Source organism: Panthera pardus, unplaced genomic scaffold (assembly GCF_024362965.1).
Source record: "Panthera pardus isolate Hobbes unplaced genomic scaffold, ASM2436296v1 HiC_scaffold_24, whole genome shotgun sequence".
In the NCBI taxonomy this organism is placed as follows: Eukaryota; Metazoa; Chordata; class Mammalia; order Carnivora; family Felidae; genus Panthera; species Panthera pardus.
The window spans coordinates 101,144,429-101,151,607 of NW_026526810.1; the positions used below are offsets into that span (position 1 = coordinate 101,144,429).

At 39.7% G+C, this 7,179-nt stretch overlaps 1 pseudogene; it reads right to left on the reverse strand.

The window, feature by feature from the left end:
* Window positions 1–222: 222 nt before the first annotated feature.
* On the reverse strand, window positions 223–1,742 carry LOC109268179 (protein tyrosine phosphatase type IVA 1-like; annotated as a pseudogene).
* Between the last annotated feature and the right edge of the window lie 5,437 nt (window positions 1,743–7,179).

Sequence of the window (7,179 nt, forward strand, 5' to 3'; positions counted from 1 at the left end):
TTTTTAAGTTTGTTTGTTTGTTTAAGGAAAGGCATATTCAACTGGTACAAATGATAAGTATATTTCAAATGCTAAACAGTAAGCATCTTTTGGTAAGTAACCAAATAGGTGGACTATAACTGAGACATAGAAATGATAGTTATGTCAAGCTTGTGACCTGGTAAAACTGCTTTTCAGTACTCCTGTGGACACTTCATTACACTCACCAAGCCGCCATGTTTGCTAACACAACAACCAATTAGGTCTGGTCTCAAATTCCACTTCTAGGACAATAGCATCAGGAATTCCAGTTTTAATGAATACAACAACAGTTTCTCTAGCCACTGGAATTTGGAAACACATCCACATTTTAAGACAATGCTTCTCAAAATACAAAAGTTGCTTGCTATTGAAAAGCTCCACACCACTTCTGTCTTATGAACTGTACTGCATTTTCATGTTTCATTCCACCTTCAGTTAGTGTTAGAAAGACAAGCACTGGAACTCTGCCAAGACCTACAACTCAGTAGTAACTTACATAACAACCAGGTTTTCTACAAAACAAATTTTTTTTTCACAAGACTTAACCAGTAATCAACAATCTGTTTGGATGGTGGTGCACTGGCATCAAAAGGCCAATTGTGAAAATGAATGCCTTCTATTTTCCACAAGAATGGTGCTGTACTCCTTACTTCTTAAGTTTGTCTATAAATTTGTTTAAGGTTGCACTGGTTAGGTTGTATAAGAAATCTCACTTTCTGGTATGTGACTTCCACAGGTCTGGGCAGTTTCCTTGAACCATGTGAATTTAGTTAAAAACAACCAATAGCATTATGGAAGAATTTTAAGAAGTGAATACAGAAATGATGTAAGGACACTTGTCTGTTTGAATATACGCCACTTGAAATTCTCAGTGCTTTGAGTGTGAAGCTGGAAGTAATAGGGACTGAAATGAACTTCCTAACAAGAAACAGCAATCCTTCAGTCCCGTAAAACTGAAGCAATAGATAGGAAGCATTTAGATAGGTTTAGCCCCCCTAGGTCACAACTCTTGGCAAATGTTCTACAGATTTCAATTCAACACTCTGAGTCCAGGTTAACTGCTCTTATGGGGGCATCTTAGTGGAGTAGTGATAAATTTCTTCAGTTCCCTTGTCTACATGGAGGTCATGTGTGCCTGACAGTAATCTCTACTGCCCTTCAGAAACTCCATAAGTGTGACCAAGAAAGGAATATGTTACTCATTGAAGACTGTGGTCTAATCATATAGCTGGACCCTGGGTGACAGGGACACAGGTGGTGGCAGGGCACCAGGCTCCACCAGGCAGTGAGTGTCTCCAAGGAGAGCTTGGTGACAGTTGGCCCATAGCATAGAGAGCCAATACGTATGCCAAGGCCCAATGGTTATCTTGTTTTCAAAGAAGGAAAATAGGGAAAATTAAGGAATTGTAAACCACATTAATGGAGAAAGATTTTATGAAAGGAACCTACTTAACTAAAAAAAAAAAAAGACTTATAGAGAGAGGCAGAATTTTTATGTGTGTTTTTGGAGGGAGAAGTATATGGATATACGTGCAGTTGGACAGGGGTGTCTTTTTCATGATTTTTCAGGATTACTATAGTCTCTGTTTCCAAGGGGTAGACCAAAATTTCTTGGCTATGACCTCTTCACTAACTTCCCTTACTTTCAGAATAAAATTCAGAATTTTGACCGTGTCTTACATGGCCTGGCTACTGCCTGTCTTTCCATCTTCGTCTGCCATTCATCCTCTCCAAATTCATTCTGTCTTCTAGCAATTCCAAGATGCGTGCTTTCCTACTTCTTTACTTAAAAAAAAAACAAAAAAAACTGGTAAGAGTTAAAGCCTAGATTCTCTTGAGAGTCCAAACTCTTTCCAACTTATCTAGCTTCCTTCTTGCTAATTGAAATCTGATTACAGTATATGGGTAGCTTTAGAGGCCATCTTAAAGTGATATACCCACCTCTTTGTACCATCAGTACAGAAAAATAGGGTAGAATATGCCTTTAACTTGGGAGCCATCTGCCTCACTTACTGACTCCCAAGAGAGAATGTCAGTTCCCATGCCACTGTGTGGCCTTTCCAATTCAGGGATTATTGAGTTCCTGCTGATGACTTCTGCTCCAAAGGCTGCTTTTAGCAACTCAGAGGCCTCAAGTCGATGGAATCTGTATTTTTAAAAATGCTACATTCCCTCTATTCTAAAAATAGCTCCTGATGGTTCTCATCATCTAAAAGCCCCTTGGATAAATTAACCCAGATGTACATCTTTGAATTTATAGGATCTGGCTAGGAAATTTTCACATGGGTATAAAATTCCAGAGATTGAAGATGAATGAGATGACTTGTATAATATTTTGTGCTCTGTGGACATAACCTGCTATATACATCTAAGGCACAGTAGAATGATAGTAGAAAAAAATGGAGAGAACTACCAGTCAAACAGGAAGGCAAGTATCCTCACTAGCTTACGGTCAGGTTGGTAAGAGACAGCTATGAATTTTGATGTTAAAGGACCCATGATCTGGATGAATGTTTCCCACGCTTTTCCCTTTGTTGTTTTTTCCATGGACTTTCTGTCTATTCTGTAAGTTTAATTAAGAAAAGAAGAAGACTGGGTGGGGGGTGGTGGTACCTGGGTGGCTCAGTTGGTAAAACGTCTGAGTCTTGATTTCAGTTCAGGCCGCGATCTCACGGTCCGTGAGTTTGAGCCCACTGTGGGACTCTGCACTGATGGTGCAGAACCTGCTTGGGATTCTGTCTCTGCCTCTCTCTGCGTGTTCCCCCCTCTCTCAAACTAAATACATAAATTTTAAAAAATAAAGAGAAGAAGAAGGAAAAACTAAGTTTTTCTATGTGTTAGTGTCATAGAGTTTTCTAAACTAGCAAGAAAGTCAAGGGATTATAAATAAACCTTCTTCTTTCACAACTTTTTTTTTCTTCCTCCTTCTCTCCTTATCTTCCTCTTCTTCAAGTAATATTTAGATTCTCTGGTAGAATTCAAGGGCCCTGCTTCACTCTCATCCCACTCCAGATACCCTTTCTGCCCAAGGGTAAACAACTAAGGTGGGAAGGGTTCTGGAAATCCTCCTCCTTCCTGCTGCCTGAGACTAACCTCACAAATGTCACCCTTACCCTCATTTTGTGGGCTACACACTCCCTCCACTTTTCCGTTAAATTCAGTACACCGAGTCTTTGTAGCTCTTGCTAAAGCAATGCCATCAGGAATGCTTCTCTCTTGCCTCGTCCCATTTGTCCCTCAGGGACACAGACCAACATCACTGCTCCTATCTATCACTCCATTTAAAAATGAGGTAGGTATGTTTTAGGAAATACGGTTACCACACCATTGTAGCCTAGAAGCATATATATTCCACTTACCCAGGGAGATCGTGGCCACTCTCTCCACAACCTCTCCAGAGCTGTATCTCCTTTATCTCTTCAGGCTCTGAGACACCTGTCTGATATCTTTTGTTCTAGGGAGGAGGATGGAGAGATAGGGGCCATTTGGAACTATTGAGGTTTGGGGATCCTAGTCTTCACAATCGATAAACTGGAAATTTTGCAAACAAACAGACAAGCAAAACCACTTCTGTATGACTATTTTTCACTTCTCAGGATTTCAGTTCTAGTGTAATTAAAACTCAGGGCACTGCTGTTGGGATACCACTGGTAAATATTTTAATGTCTTTTCCATTAAAAACCTCCAAATTACTATCTCTAAGACCTGGAAACTGAGTCAGATATTAACATATTCAAATGAAGAGGTCAGAAAGAAATTCACTGTTTTCATGAAGAATTACATGCATTTAAAAATATATATGGTCTGAATATTTCTACAGAGGTATGAAAAGAACTTACAGCATCTCATGAAAACACAGTACGGGGAAATCGCATAAAGTTTCAGTGAGCAATGATAAATAAAAAATAATTAGATAAAGTTAGCATTTATTTTTTCTTAATTTTTTTATTAACATTTATTTATTATTGAGAGACAGAGAGAGACAGAGCATGAGCATGGGAGGGGCAGAGAGAGAGGGAGACACAGAATCTGAAGCAGGCTCCAGGCTCCAAGCTGTCAGCACAGAGCCCGACACAGGGCTCGAACTCACCAACTGCGAGATCATGACCTGAGCCAAAGTCAGACATTCAACCGACTGAGCCACCCAGACGCCCCTAAAGTTAGCATTTCTAATTTAAAATATATATTATGTAATTGATAGTCACTTAATGGGCTGTTATACTGTGCTTTAGTAGGCAAGAAATAAATGGACATTATTTGATCTGTGACTGTATTTATTGCCATGCAACAAATCATCCCAAGACTTTGTGGTTTTAAACATCAGCAATCATGTCATCATCATCTCTCATGGTCTCTGGGTTTAGAACTTTGGGAGAAACTGGACTGGATGCCAGTACAGGGTCTCTTGTGTAGTAGCTGTCAGACCAAGGTTGGAAATGGAACGGTGTAGAGTTAGAACATCTAGAGACTTGGCAAGGCGTCTCTCCATCAGCGGTGTGGTCCCAGACCTTGTCCATGTTGTCTGGTTGTGTGAGTTAATTGAAGCTTCCTCACAGCTTTGGTAAGCTCAGGGCAGTTGGACTGCTCACATGGTAGCCGCAGGATCCAACGTGAAAGTACTGGTGAACAAGCAGAAGCCTTCTATGAACTAGCCATGGTAGTTACATAACATTACTTCTTTCCTATCACTCCGCTTCCAAGATTTAAAGGAAAGGATTATAGACCCCATTTCTCAGTGGGAGCAGTGTTAAATAATATAGGATCATATTTTAAAATCTCTACTTCTGTACTTTGGCCAAAAATTATTTGCATTAATCCCACATTCAAACTATAGTCACTTTCTCCTAATAATTCCCACAAATTTGATCTCGTTATAGCATCAGGCTCAGGCTTGAAGCCCAGCAACTCATTACAGATGGGCATGAGGTTCCCTGGGCTAGTTTCCTTGGATCACATCTCCTCAAGCATCATCCCTCTCCATTTTAAGATGTGCAAATTAAGATTAAAAAATATTTGCCTTCCATGCACTCAATATACAATGGCAGGGTAGGAATAGGATAGGCATATACCTATTCAAAAGGGGAAGGAGCACAACCATTCAAAAGAGATGGTGGTGGAAATGGGAGGCACAAAGGTTACTGATATATAGCCCAATTTTTTTCTAATTGAAGTATAGTTGACGCACAGTGTTACATACATTAATTTCAGATGTACAACAAAGTAATTTAACAAGTCTCTATGTTGTGCTATGGTCACCACAAGTGTAGCTACCATCTGAAACACTGCAATGTTTCAGTTGCAGGCACATGTTTCCCGTTCCTTCATGAGGAGCCAGTTCTCACTGGATTTAGTCTCCAGAGTTCTTCCATCTTGTGGGATCATGGTTCCATCACTAAGTTATCCTTCCTTTCCCATAAAAAAAGGAGACTGTGTATGCAACTGAGGCATTTTCTCAGACTCTCTCCTGCTTGTAGGGATGCAGAGATCCAAATACTATTTTGCATTGTCTTTGTTCTATTCTGTCCGCACTGATACAATTACTTTAAAAATGATATGGGCTTTCTGTGTATCAATTGATTATCTATCTCATTAGACAGAGATCAAACCCACAAATCTTTTTGAGATAACCTCTTTTACCTTGTGTTCCCTTTGCAGCTTTTATGGGAAATGCTCCTAAGATTCATGGGGACCTATTGTTTAACAGGAGGGAGGGGGTGGGGTATCTGCCAGGCATGCTCTTAAAATCTTCAGAAGTCTTTTTTTTTTTTTTTTTTTTTTTTTTTGTCTGTTTGAAAGGATCTATGCAGCACAAAGTTATGTTTTTCTGAGGTCTTAGCAAGGAATCTTATAGGCCCACCCTGGATTTGGTCTTTACCCTGATGCCGTTTCTTAATTAGAATATTTTATTTTATTTTATTTTATTTTATTTTATTTTATTTTTTATTTTATTTTGTTATTTTTGCGATTTGAAGAAACTGGGAGTATGAAATGACCTTATTTTAGAACCCAGTAAGCCCTGGATCCTTTATGTTTTCTCCAAATTTTACTAGAAAATCAAACAGTTCCCTTTTGTATTTCATATGTCTATGCCTCTGACCAACCATACATTGTTAAAAGAGCTTGTGCTTCCAGTGTTTTGCCCCCAAACCTTAGCCAGTTCCATCAGTTCATAAGGTACATTTTCTGTTTTCAATGTTACCACAATTAAGAGCTGTTAAGCATTCTACCATTTCATGAAATGAATCTCTCTTCCTCCAGCTTCAAAAAACAATTTTCTCAATTCCCGTTCAGCCCTCATGAACAACCTCCTTGAGGGCTGTCCAACTTCCATATTTACAATCTCAAGTCTCCTCATCCTCTGCCTATTACTTAAGCCAAAGCCAGTGTCAGCTGTTTTATTTTTATTTTGTGTGTGTGTATTGGAACTCTTTCATGTTAAGGAAAATAATTTGAAAACAATTTTTAAGGGTAGTTGAGGCACAATGTTACATTAGTTTTGGGTGTACAACATAGTGATTCAACTTTCCTACATGTTATGCTCATCACAGGTGTAGCTACCGTCTGCCACCATGCAAAGCTATTCCAATACCAATGACTATATTCCTGTGCTCTGCCTTTTATCCCTGTGCCTTGTTCATTCCATAACTCCAATCCATTTTAGGTTTGTGATACAGATTCAGTCCACTTCAGGGTTCCAGATTTTGTTCTGATTCTGTTACTGTGCAAAAAATTAACTCAAAACTTAATGGCTTAATACAGCAATCATTGTGTCATCTCTCACCATTTCTGTGGGTCAGGAATTCTCATAGGATGTGCAGAACAGTTCTGCCATGGTGTCTTCAGGAAGGTGCATTTGGCTGGTGGCTGGAGCGGAAGAGCAGGGAGCTGGGGCAGCTGGCAGCCTGCCAGGCCTCTCTCATGCACTCTCAGGTCTTGTCCCTATGGTTTCACATATGGGCGATTAGTTCTCCTCAGAGCATGGCAGCCTCAAGGCTCTCGTACAAGCACTCCAGTGAACAACACAATAAATATCTGTATTTCCTTTTGTGACCTAGCCTCAGAAGTCACTTAATATCATTTCCCTGTAGTAGCAAATTCTCCCAAATTAAGGGAAGAGGACATAGATGGACCCTCCCTCTCTATGAATTTGGGACTGTT